Raw genomic sequence first — 13,987 nt, forward strand, 5'->3', positions numbered from 1 at the left:
CCCAGAAACGTTGATTTGCCTGCTCCTCGGATGCTGCCTGACCTGCTGTGCTTTTCCAGCACCAATCTAATCTTGACTCTATTCTCAAGTGCAGTACCCACTTCCGCAGGAGTAAATCAGTCAATCATTCTCAGCCTGTTCTACCATTCAGAAAGATCATGGCTCAACTTTATCTTAACTCAATCACCCAACTTGGTTTTGTAGTTCTGAATACTCTTGCCCTATTCCTGGTGAAGGGCTTTTGCCCGAAATGTCGATTTTCCTGCTTCTCGGATGCTGCCTCACCTGCTGTGCTTTTCCAGCTCACCACTCTGATCTAAACTCTGGTTTCCAGCATCTGCAGTCCTCACTTTTGCCTAATGGAAGCCTGTCAGTCTTGAATAAAAGTTTTAATTAACCTAGTCTCAACAGCCTGTTGGAGTGTAGATTCTATATTAGGTATATTTCTCTGTGAAGAAGTATTTTCTGACATTGCTTCTGAATGGTTTAGCTTCAGTTTCAAGGTTATTTCTCTATGTGCTGGTCTCCCTGGTTAATTACAGCATAACTCCCTTTGCTTCACATTTTAAAAGAACACAGGAGGAAGAATTCTCACTTTGACCCACAAAACAAGCTCAGGAAAGATATGGCAGGGGTAGACAAAGAGTACAGCTCCCTCTAAACTGGCCCGTCAAAAATCAGATGGATAGAAAATTCACACACAAAGGAAGTTTAAAAAGACTTATTCTAATTGATCTTCGCTGAATTAACATGATACTTTGTAGTGCTCCACAAGAATATTGTGAAGCCTGTTCAAAAATCGATATATGAACTTTATATCATTAGTCATAAAAATGTCTAAGGATATCTATAATTTACTGTGTTTGTGTTATGCTCACAGAGAATACTATATTAGGAGCTCAGGCTTTAATCCAACCATTTAATCATTCAGCAATGTTTTATAAACACTCTGAACTATGTTTAGCACATGGTTGATTCTTCTCGGGCAGGTCTGAGTATAGGTGTCACTTGTTATTCACAGCAGTGCCTGCAGCCCAAGACAAAAACAAGTACATTATGGAACGAATGAAGGACAGCTGGAGTCCATCAGTCAATGCTGCATCACCCAGCCTTCTGCTCTTTGTAAAGAGCACAAAGCTGACTTGTAGTTGGAGTCCAGCAGATGTTCGCTGGACCAGGGAGAAGAAACCTTGCTCTGGCTTGCACTCTTGATCATTATTCAATGAAACCTGTTTGGAAAATCCATTTGTACGGTTTTGGAAAAAAAACATTATGGGCTTTGCTGTTATGGTTAGAAGCAATCACGAGAGAGTTCCTTTAGGTACTCTGGACAATATTCCGGTATCATGCTCTCCAAATGAGGACCTCCCCCCACTCCTCCCAGTCTGTCATCCAGTATCACCAGAGCTGTGTGAGCTTACCTCAGTCAGAATAAGACCAGGACACTGCAACAAGGCCTGGTGCCCCATAGTGGGGAGGAAAAAAATTGTCAGCCAGGCTCGAGCTCCTGATTACTGTGCACAGATGGGACAGGATAGGTGTGAGCTAGCAGTAAGATTTAGTTTAGTTCAACGGAAACATCCCCGAGAGTTGAATTCATCCTCCCCACCATCACCGCACAGGCAGACACATGAAAGTTGGTGTAATAGTAGACTTGCCAGAACATTAATCACATGGAATCACATCTTAGAGATAGAATTAGGGAAGGGGTCAGAATCCCTGCAGTGCAGCAGCAGGCCATTTGACCCTGTAACACTACATTTCCCATGGCTAATCCCCCAAGCCTGAACATCCCTGGAGGATGTGGGCAGCTTAGCCTGTCCAATCCACAATCAGCAGATCTCTTGGCTATGGGAGGAAATCGGAGCACCCAGAGGAAACCCGCACAGACGTGAGGAAAATCCACACAGTCACCCAGGGCTGGAATTGAACCCAGGCCCCTGGCACTGTGAGGCAGCAGTGCTGACCACTAAGCCACCACCCCACACTTATGGAAAGGAGGAGAAATGGCTCCTCATTTTTCTGTGCATTGGGTGTTTGTAATTCACTGCCATTATAATGTGAGGTTTGTGGAGCAGTCTTTGGAAGCTGTCAAGTCCAGACTGATCAACGATGCATAGACAACATGTAAACAGGCTGGAAAATACATTTATCCCATTCTGCCACCTGCTGAAACTAAAGGCACCTTGAAAATCATTAATTACCAACTTTGTCTAAATAAGGAGCAATGAAGACAGACAGAACAGCAATCTAAAATCTTTGCTTCCTCTCCCCATCAGATTCACTTGTCTGTCTTTGGCTGCTACTCTCTTTTTCTCCCATCACCACCAACAACTTGGATTTATATAGCTCCTTTTACACAATAGAAGGCAGAGCATAATGAAGCAAATCTTTGACCAGTCCTGTCCTGCGTATAACTACTCCTGCCAGGAGATCTGCTGTCGTGCTCATCTGTCTTGCATCTAGATACTCATCATAGCTTATTTTCAGCCGTCTACAATAGCCCTCATCCGCCTATTGCTGGGCTGGCCACTCTCTTTACTGCCCTTGACTTTGCCCCTTATAGATGTCTATAGCTTCTCAGCTTTGATTGAGAGGCAAAAATACCGACAATTTATTTTATGAATGCCATTGATGGGAGTTCTTTTTGCTCTCAAACATGTTCTCTTCTTGTCCTTAAAAACCTCCTCATTTGTCTTCTGAGCTGTAACTAGAATTATGAACATAAGTCTTAGCATCCACAATTCAAAACCTCGATTTTTTTTCCACAGGTGTTTGCTTATTGTTTACAAAATGTGATATTAGGGCAGCATACCAAAAGCTGAATGAAACAGTAGCCTTTCAGAAGCTCAAAAAGGGATCAAGGTAAAGAGGTAAAATGGCTTAGCATGGAAACAGACCCTTCGGTCCAACTAGTCCATGCCGACCAGATATCCTAACCTAATCTTGTCCCATTTGCCAGCACTTGGCCCATATCCCTCTAAACTCTTCCTATTCATATACCCATCCTGATGCCTTTTAAATTTTGTAACTGTACCAACTTTCATCACTTCCTCTGGAAGCTCATTCCATACACACACCACCTCTGCATGAAAAAGTTGCCCCTTAGATCACTTTTAAATCTTTCCCCTCTTACCCTAAACCCTCTAGTTCTGGACTCCCCAACCACGGGGAAAAAACCTTGCCTATTTACCATATCCATACCTCGCATGATGTTATAAACCTCTATAAGGTCACCCCTCAGCCTCCAACGCTCTAAGGAAAGCAGCCCCAGTCTGTTCAGCCCCTCCCTAGAGCTCAAATCCTCCAATGCTGACAACATCCTTGTAAATCTTTTCTGAACCCTTTCAAATTTCACTGCATCCTGCCTATAGGAGGGAGACCAAACTTGCACACAATATTCCAAAAGTGGCCTAAACAAAGTCCTGTACAGCCACAACATGAGCTCTCAACTCCTATATTTGATACTCTGACCAATAAAGAAAAGCATGCCAAATGCCACCTTCACTATCCTATCTTCCTGCAACTCCACTTTCAAGGAACTATGTATCTGCACTTCAAGGTCTCTTAGTTCTGCAACACTCCCCAGGTCCTTGCCATTAAGTGTATAAGTCCTGCTCTGATTTGCTTTCCCAAAATGCAGCACCTCACATATATCCAAATTAAACTCCATCTGCCAATCCTCGGCCCATTGGCCTATGGCAAAGTCTACACAGAAAACTTAGATTCTTTGAATGCTGTTTGACAACTGCGGATCAGATTGGTGCCAACAGCATTAGGTTTGATATCCATTCTGGCTGGGAGTGTATTCAAGACTTACTCCTTTGCCTAGTCATGGTTGAGACTGTGCTACTGTGGGTCAGATCTGTCTTCAGGAAGAGAATTGAGGAAGTTGTACATGAATTTATTTCCTAAATCTTGGCACTCATGCTGCAGTATCCTACCCTGAGATTGTGTGGCATGGTGATCTTCTAATTAATGGTGGAGCTTAATGGCTGCTTGTATCTATGGCGACAGCTGATACTGACATTCCCAGCTGTTTGCAACGAGCTGTGAGCCTTCACAATTGCCAGGCTGCTTCTGGCAATCCCACATATGGAGCAATTAGCACATTTGCCTGATCGAACAGTGAGGTGGGCTCATTTAGAAACACATATACATTTCTACTTCCAGAGCCAGCTGTTTTCTAGCTTTCAGAAGGTGGTTACGAGGGAAGCCGGTGAACGTTAATGACAAAATGTTAGAAAAACAGAAAAACAAAAATTCTTAGCTAGCAAAGTGATCGCACTCTTGCGATTAGCAGAAGTACTTTCTAGCCTCCCCTGACCCTGTCCACTTCCATTCCCCTTCGCATTTCTCTCACTTCACCAAGTTTGCAGAGCATGCAACTAAATCCCAAACCTGAGATTTCCGACCTAAATCCCTTCATCTTGCAAAATCCATCCTGTCGTCTGTGCTCTCTATAACATCCATTAATTCTCCATGCACCTTTAGGCATTACATATAGCAGAATGAAATTCTTGAGGAAGTGGTGGATGCAGGTACAGTTACAACATTTAAAAGATCATACATACATGAATAAGAAATGTTTGGAGGGATATGGGCCAAGTGCAGGCAGATGGGACTAGTTTACTTGGGGATTATGGTCGGCATGGACAGATTGGATTGAAGGGTCTGTTTCAATGCTGTATGACTCTGACTGTACATACAACCAATTTATGGTGGACATGTTTTGACTCCCCAAAGCTTGACCATCATCTGAAAGGGACACGTCAGGTCTCTGGTGGAATGCTTGCTCTCTGTCCCCCTGGATGCATGTGGCTTCAACAACCTTCAAGAAGCAGGATGCCATTCATGACAAGGCAGATCTTTCAAATGGCACCCCATCCACCAGTTTACCATCCACCTCCTCCTGTGGTAACTATGCACACAATCTGTAGGATACTTGGCAGCAACTTGACAATCCTCCATCTACAGCACCTTCCAACTCCACTTCAAAAATAGTTAATTGGTTGTAATGTGCTCTGAGAGATAAATGATCATGAATACAGATCTCTTTCTTTTCCATATTCAGTGTTTCTTTTTGTGCTTTCTCTTATTACTCTTTACTTTCCCTATTGTGAGTTGACATTTCCATTAGGCTCTTTATTCTGAGCTATTTTCTCCTAATTTTGACTGTCAAAATAGCAAACTCTGCATTTTCCAACACTCCGCCACAGTCATCCTATCACCTTCACCAATTGTTGTCATTGAAATCAAAAGAAAAACATTATTGCATTTATTTCTGCCTTTCAAGAATCCTAACCCTAAACCCAAACTATTGTCGACAGAGAATCTAGTCACTCCCAACATTTTTAATCCTCTGTGAAACCTTGTTTAAAGTTTACTACAGTGAAAGAGCTATATAAATTGCTGTTGTTGTTGTGACAAAAGCTTACCAACCAGTACCTGATTCTATGATTATTAATTAGTCAACAAGTTTTCTGTTGCACTGGAGAATTGGATCAAAGGTGGAACTATTGAATGCTGCTTAATGTTGTTTCCAAACTGAACACGTATCTTTTATTTTAATCTTGAATTACTAAAAACCCTAAAAGAGGATCAAAAAAAGAATTGTAATCACCCCTTTGCTCAGTCGTGGGCACTCTGACATGGCATTATGAAGTCACAAATTCTGATTGAATGTTTTCTCACAGGATTACCTGCCTCTAACCATTCTTCCCCCATCCACAGCTGGTCAGCTATCCAGCCTTTCAGAACAACATCATCCCTGACATTGAGAAAGCAAACGGGTCCTTATTTATCCAATGCGATGTCAGCCAAACTACCTCGCTAGCTTCCAAACGTTTTATTACTACTTGAAACAAAACATTAAAAGAAAAATTATAAGCTTTTAAAAAATGTCCCTTTCATGTTTCTCTGGGTTATTTGTTGCAGTGTGCTGAAGAGTAATCTTTACTAACTAGAGACACTATCAGAATCAGAAGTAACCTTCCTCTGGCAGTGAGAAGACCAGAGCTGGGCTTCTGGTCTGTGCTGTGTTAGCCAGTCTCCGCTAGTTTGGTAATAGTCACAATACATTTGTTGTTGCAGTTGTAATTACCACACATGTTCACTTTGGTCACTTTTTTTTATTATCTAATGTATTCTCGCCTCAAGTGATGTTGTTTTAGCCTTATTATTACTCATCATCTTGGCTTTGAAACATATCTCCATGCTTTCAGTGTTGATGGATCAAAATCTTGGAATTCCCTCACTTACAACATTGTGGGTCTACCTACAGCACATGGATTGTAGCAGTTCAAGGAGGCAGTTCATTACTAATTTCTCAAATGCAGCTAGCAATGAGCAATAAAATGCTGGCCCATGTGAGTGACACCCATGGCCCACAAGTGAATTAAAAAAATGTAAAAGACACCATCAAGCTGGTATTTTTGTTCTTGCAGAATCCATGAGCTAGGGGGAGTAGAAATCAGATAATGATCCCCCATTCTACCTCCAATGATCACTATCCAATGGAGTTGGTTGGAAGCAAATGTGAATGTGTGTAGACAAATATGCTCAACTGTGATTCCTCCACAGAGGAATAGTCCCTACTCACTATTTCAGATTGACAGCAATAATCACACAACTAACTAGCAGTGGGGTAGTATTTTTAAAACATCTCAAGGAACATCGCAGGTGCACCATCTATGAGAACTGGGCAATAAGCCCAACAAGGAGATTGAGTTCTAAAGATGACGCACACCAGATTCAAAACGTTAGCTCTGTTTCCTTGCTACAGATGCAGCCAGACTGGCTGAGTTTGTCCACGACTTTCTGTTTTTGTGAGCAGATATTAGGACTGGTGACCAAGGAGATGGAACATAGAATGTATCGAACGAAACAGCACAGGAACAGACCCTTCGGCCTGGATGTTGTGCCGAAATGACGCCAAGGCAAACTGATCCCTTCTGCCTGCCCATGGTCTATATTCATACTCATTCACATGCTTACTGAAAATGTCCTGATAGTTTTTGCCTCCATCACCATACCTGACAAAGCACTCAAGGCACCTATCACTCCCTGTGTAAAACACTTGTCCCTGATATTTCCCTTGAACTTTCCCCTCTAGCATGCCCCCTGATTAGACATTTCAACTCTGGGGAAAAGATGCTGACTGCCAACCCTATTCATGCATCTCATAATTTTATCGACTTCCATCGGGTCTCTCCTCAGCCTCTGCCGCTTCAGAGAAAACTACCTGAGTTTGTCCAGCCTCTCCTTATAGTTCATACCCTCTAATCCAGGCAGCATCCCGGTAAACTTCTTCCGCACCCTCTCCAAAGCCTCCACATCCATCCTGTAATGTGGCGACCAGAATGGGCTGGAAGAGGTCTGTTAAAGGAAGGGAGGGAGAGGTAGAGAGAAGGAGAAGTTGAGGGAGGGAACTCCGGCACTCACAAGCTAAGCAGCTGAAAGCACAGGTGCCAACAGCAGGGTGATTAAAATCAGGGTCTGCATAAGAGACCAGAATTAGAGGATCAAAGAGTTCTCAGAGAGTTGAAAGGATACAGTAAGCTACAAAATTAAGGTGGGAATGCCAGGAAATAAATAAGACAGAGAAATAATTAAAATGAGAAAAATGCGTGCAGCTATTGATGATAGTTTCATGCTATTAGCCTTCTGCAAGAAGAATTTTAATTATCTAAGTTTTAATTATGAAAAGAGATTGAATTGCGCTATATGAATTACTCACTGAATGAGTAACTCTAGGCTGATAGTCAGCTCAAGGGAAACTGATTCACAATAATATTGCAAACTAGCAATTACAGTTTCAGCAACATTAGGTGGTAACATTTTCATAAAACCATATGCCAATTTTGAATCTTCTCCTTTAGCAGAGGTGTTGATTTAGTTAATGGGTAAGGTCAATACTTGATACTATAGTAGAGGACAAAGGTATCTGAACAATCTGAACATGTAAAGTATCTGCTCACTGGTATCACTCACAGTAATTTCAAAGCTCACTGTGTGCTGAAAGGGCAATCTCTCTTTCATCTCTGACCTCCAACATCTTTCTCTGTATTCTATTTGTGCATATTTCTCAATAGTTGAGTGATGCAGGCTTTTTTTTTAATTCACTGATGTGATGTGGAGTCACTGGCTGAGCCAGCATTTATTTCCCATCCCTAGTTGCCCTTGAGAGGGTTGTGGTGAGCTTGAAGCTCTGTTTCGCCAATGCTATAAGGGACACAGTTCCAGGATTTTGATCCAGCAACACTGTACCTTTGATCGCTTAACTCAAACGATCCATCAATCCTAATTGAATTGTGTTAAAAATACTGACCATGTTGTTTTATTTAACTTGATTAATTTGATGTATCATTTTTTAGATCATTCAAATTTTTATTCTGAAATGAGAGGATCAGGAGAGTTGTGCCCAACGTCCGAGTAAACATTTATCTCACAATCAACATCACTAAACCCAATGATCTGGTTATTATCAAATTGCTGTTTTTGGAAGTTTGTAGTGTGCAAATTGTCTGCAGTATTTCCTGTATTACCACAATAAAGTGTATTTCATTGGCTGTCAGACTCTATAGGGCACGCCAACGTTGTGAAAGGTGCTACTGAAATGCAAGTGTCTTCTCCTTGCAGTCCTTTTTTCATCATGTGTCTTCAATCTTCACCTGGTCTTTTCATTCCTATAAGCTACACCGAGCATGCTGAAGTGGAGGAGATCAGTCCCTATACAGCTCTTTGCTGTTTAAAGCGGATTTGAGTCCCTGTGAATTGCTGGGAGAGCTGGAGGGTGTGATTGAAATGTAGGTTCGGAGATTAGCTATATTATTGCTTGTTTCTGAGTCTGTATTGTTCACACTGAGATCTCATTTGTGTTCAGTGTGTTATTGATCGTTGAATGAGTTGCAGAGTGGAGTACTGGGACAGCTCATGGGAAATAAAAATCAATTGGGAAGTCACGCCATGTGCAACTAATAAAGCTTGTGCTGAGGTGTTACCTGACCAGTTGTGTAGTAGCTATTTTAAACCCGAATAAGTGCAGACAGACAATGAAAATCAGACAGCTAGAATGATAGAGATAAATAAATGATATAGGTAAATACAGGAAAACACAGAGAGAAATCAAACCAATGAGAGTGAGACTAGGGATTAGAAAGCTAATTCTCCACCTCGTGTACAGCAATGTGTCAAATGCTTTTAACTGTTTAAATATTCAGATTATGTTCCTTTGCTCTGAACCTTTCTCATTATAGGGGAGCAGCATTTCACACTATCCCCAACAAAGTCCTTCATTATTTTAAATATCTCTTCACACCTCTTTTTTATATAAGGTAGAGTTGTAAACAGATTCTGATCACAGTAAATAAGACCAAGTGATGCGGAGCACAATTAGGATTCACTAAAGAATGCGCTATGCAGAAACTGGGAGATGTAGCTAAGCCTCTGGGACAGATGGAATACATCTGAAAATCCTCGTGGAATTAAACGTGGAAACGATATTCTTGCTTTGGCTGATATTTTTCAAAGCAGTATAAGCAGCAGGATGGAGGTAGGCAAATAGAGCTCCAGCAAATCGAAAGGCATCATCTTGGCACTCACAGGCCTTTTAGGCTGGTCTCTATCCAGGGATAAATGCTTGAGGGTTTCCATGGGAAATGAGCCTTTAAAGAGCACAGGAATCGTGTGGATTTAGCAGTAAGAGGCACACTTGGATTCAATGGAAAACTATTTGCCAGTGGACGAAAATAATCTACCAGATCGGGTTAACTTGGATTTTCAAACAGATGTTTCCCATGAGGCTAGTGAAGAGAATTAAGGCTTGAGGGATTGACAAATTGTTCTGTTGGGTTGAGAACTAGATTGGAAAGGGAAAGCAGACGATATTAGTAAGTGGCTCATGTTCTGCCTGAGGAGAAACAGCAGGCAGTGAGAGTTCCCTAAGGAACACTGATGTCCCACACATGGAGGAGGTACACATCAGCTTTGGTAGGGGCAAAAATGGACAGTAGTGAATCATTTGTAGGAAAGAGGTTGGGCAGGGGTGATTGCTGCTCCTGCTGAACTGAAACTTAACCGTGATGGATACCACACTATGGCTAAATATTCTGATGGCACAAAGCTCCCAGGCTTGACGATGATTGGAGAGACATCGGACACTTAGACTAATGAGGTAGAAGACTGCGGTTGTGTCAGGGGATTTTTTAAACCTGCGTTAATGTTGGCTGATCCACGTAAGTGTAATGAAAGAAAGCGACATCTGCTAATTTCATTGGCAGAAATAAAGGAAGAAAATTTGTGTGTGATCGGTCATCATAGCCCCAAACCTCTGGTCACTGTAAAACAGTCATCAGTAAATCAGTAAAGTCACCGTGGTCTTCAAGTGAAAGGAGAAGGAAAATCCTTCATGGTAACCTTAGCCAGTGCAGAACTGAACCTACACTATTGGCATCACCATGTGTTGAAAACTAGCCATCTATCCATCTGTGCTAATCAATACCCTCAAGAATGCGTAGAGGAATTGGGCTATAATTAGAACAAGCTACACGAACATTCACCAATTAATGGTGAAATCTATACTAGAGAATGGTCACCATACCTTAAAAAGGAGTTGATTCACTCTCAGGCATCTTCCGAATGAGAGCGTGCAAACTTATACATAAGGAGCAGGATAAGATCACTTTGCTCCTGTAGCCTCCTCTGCTATTCTATAAGATCATGGTGGTTTTGTTTACTCCACATTCCCAGCCACACCGATCATTATTCAACTCCTTGCTGATCAAGAATCAATCCACCTTGATATTAAAAATATTCAAAGACTCCTTCTCCACCACCTTTTGAGAAAGAGAGTTCTAAATACTCATGAGAGAACAATTTCTCCTTATTTCTGTCTTAAGTAGGGGCATCCACCTATTTTAAACAGTAACCCTCAGTTTCTGGGTTCTCTCAGAAAAGAAAACATCCTTTCCATATCCATCCTGTCAAGAGCCCTCAATATCTTATGCTTCAATGAAATTATCTCTTACACGTCTATACTTCAGCGGATACAAGTCCAACCTGTTCAATTGTTCCACATTAGACCAGCCGCCCATTAGTCTGGTAAACCTGCTCTTGACTGTTCCAACCTGTTTACATCCTTCCGTAGGTAAGGAGACCAGTACCATACACAGAACTCCAGATGTGGTCCCACCAGGGGTGATGGGAGCATGGGACTTGGTACAAGTAAGACATATGCAACAAATTTTGTAAGTGACTGCTCTGCATTTAACATCAACTCGTGTGAGCTATTTAAATTCTGTCAAAGCCTTCCTGAAATCTGATAATATCTTTATTATTATTTCCCACTCTTTCAAGTTCATTTATGCCATATATTCCCAAGTGCAGCACTTTAATACACATTGGAAACAGCAGTGAACAGAAAGGAACAGTAGCACCAACTACAAGTGATCACCACCAGCTACATAGCTAGGTACTTCCAGCATGTCTGAAAGATCACAATTTGCTGGTACTTTGCTGGTTTTTCTGCTTTTTCAAAAAATGTGCATACACAGATAAGTTATTGTTGTCTATAACTTGCACACTGGTCATTCAGCTATGATATGTTAGGCTCATGCAGGAGACGGAGATCGAGGTAAAACGATTGGTCTGCAAAGGAAAACAGATCATATTCCTGGACTTAATTCAACAAACTGCTCAAACCTCAATGATAGAACAATTAGCTTATATATCTGAGCATTTTTCATACTCTCATACCTAAAGAAAAATGACTTTTGTCCAATCATGCAAACATTTGGCAAAATAAATACTAAGAGCTTGAGTTGGTGTTTGGGAATTATGTGATGGATTTATCAGATCCGTCTATAATTTTATGTCTTGTCATACAGAGTTAGAATCTGAACAAAGATGCTAGAACAGTCCGATAGATGGTTAATGGTATGTTAATTATATAATTGAGGAATACAGGAGATGGTCATTGTTAACCTCAGCACTTAGAGCACTTGTAAAGAGAGACTGCTGGAACACTGGATTGGTGGTTGGGAAGTAGACATTTGGAATCATAGAGTCATAGAGATGTACAGCATGGAAACAGACCCTTCGGACTAACTCATCTATGCTAATCTAGTCCCACTTGCCAGCAACTAGCCCATATCCCTTGAAACTCTTCCTATTCATATACCCATCCAGATGCCTTTTAAATGCTGTAATTGTACCAGTCTCCACCACTTCCTGTGGCAGCTCATTTCATACACGCACCACACTCTGCATGAAAAAGTTGCCCCTTAGGTCCCTTTTAAATTTTTCCCCTCTCACCTTAACCCTATGCTCTTATGAGTGGATTCCACCACTCCAGGGAAAAGACTTTGTCTATTTACCCTATCGACACCGTCATGATTTTATAAACCTCTATAAGGTCACCCCTCAGCATCCAATGCTCCAGGGAAGAGAGCTCCAGCCTATTCAGCCTCTCCCTATAGCTCAAATCCTCCAACCCTGGCAACATCCTTGTAAATCTTTTCTGAACCCTTTCAAGTTTCACAACATCCTTCCAATAGGAGGGAGACCAGAATTGCACGCAATATTCCAAAAGTGGCCAAAACAATGTCCTGTACAGCCGCAATATGACCTCCCAACTCCTATACTCAATGCGCTGACAAATAAAGGAAAACATACCAAACACCTTCTTCACTATCCTATCTACCTGCGATGCTACTATCAAGGAACTATGAACCTGAACTCCAAGGTCTCTTTCTTCAGCAACCCTCTCCAGGACCTTACCGTTAAGTGTATAAGTCCTGTTCTGATTTGCTTTCCCAAAATGTAGCAGCTTACATTTCTTTAAATTAAATTCCATCTGCCACTCCTCAGCCCATCTATTGTAACCTGAGGTAACCTTCTTCGCTGTCCACTAAACCTCCAATTCTGGTGTCATCTGCAAACTTACTAACTACACCTCTTATGTTCACATCCAAATCATTTATATAAATGACGAAAAGTACTGGATCCAGCATGGATCCTTGTGGCACACTGCTAGTCACAGGTCTTCCGTCTGAAAAGCAACCCTCCACTACCACCTTCTGTCTTCTACCTTTGAGCCAGATTTGTATCCAAATGGCTAGTTCTCCTTGTATTGCATGAGACCTAACCTTGCTAAGCAGTCTCCCACGAGGAACCTTGTTGAACGCCTTACTTGTGATGCTGCTTTTTTTAATAACCTATTTTCCAGAAAAAAGGATTTTTGTCTCATTTCATATTTCACCATCTGGATTATAGAAAACAATGAAGCTCGCAAGAGTCAAACTTACTGCTCTTAACGCACATTCCAGCTACATCCCCCTCCAGCATGAATTAAAAGTGAATTGAAGAATGGAGGAAACACAAACTTGGCTGAGTCAAGGGGGACAAGGCAAGAGAGTTGGGGATATTGAAGTTGTAATCATTCTCTGATATTATAATTTGCTAATGTCTCACTTAATATTTTATCTAAATATGTTAAGATGTTCATTACTCATACGATAAGGCAGAATTTCAACCTCCTTATTATCACTCTGGAATTTAATGAAAGACTCATATATGGCTAATAAAGTGAAATATGGATTCATCTTGGTTTATGTCTTGGGAAATGATTTATGGGACTACAAATCCTCTTCCCTACAATGAACAATAACTGCCAGGTTGAAATAGAATTGGACAGTAAGTGGAAAAATGACTTTATTATTTCTAATGCTGGGAAAGCCAAACCAATAAATGTCACAAAATATTGACTGGATCATTGTTTATTTATCCCTACTATATCAGGGTTCAAATCCCTTCTGTTCCAAAAATGAACTGCTTTCTCCGGTAATCACAATTGATTTACAATGAAACATATGAAGACAGTGGAAAGAATTGGTGTAAGACCCAGCATTCTCAACAAAGCTAGCACAACATGTCACCACCAGGATCAAATTCAACAACAATAGCAGTCATGATTTGGAGATGCCGGTGT

Source organism: Chiloscyllium plagiosum, unplaced genomic scaffold (assembly GCF_037043375.1).
Source record: "Chiloscyllium plagiosum isolate Xiang-an unplaced genomic scaffold, Cpla_swu_hap1 HiC_scaffold_39, whole genome shotgun sequence".
NCBI classification, from domain to species: domain Eukaryota; kingdom Metazoa; phylum Chordata; class Chondrichthyes; order Orectolobiformes; family Hemiscylliidae; genus Chiloscyllium; species Chiloscyllium plagiosum.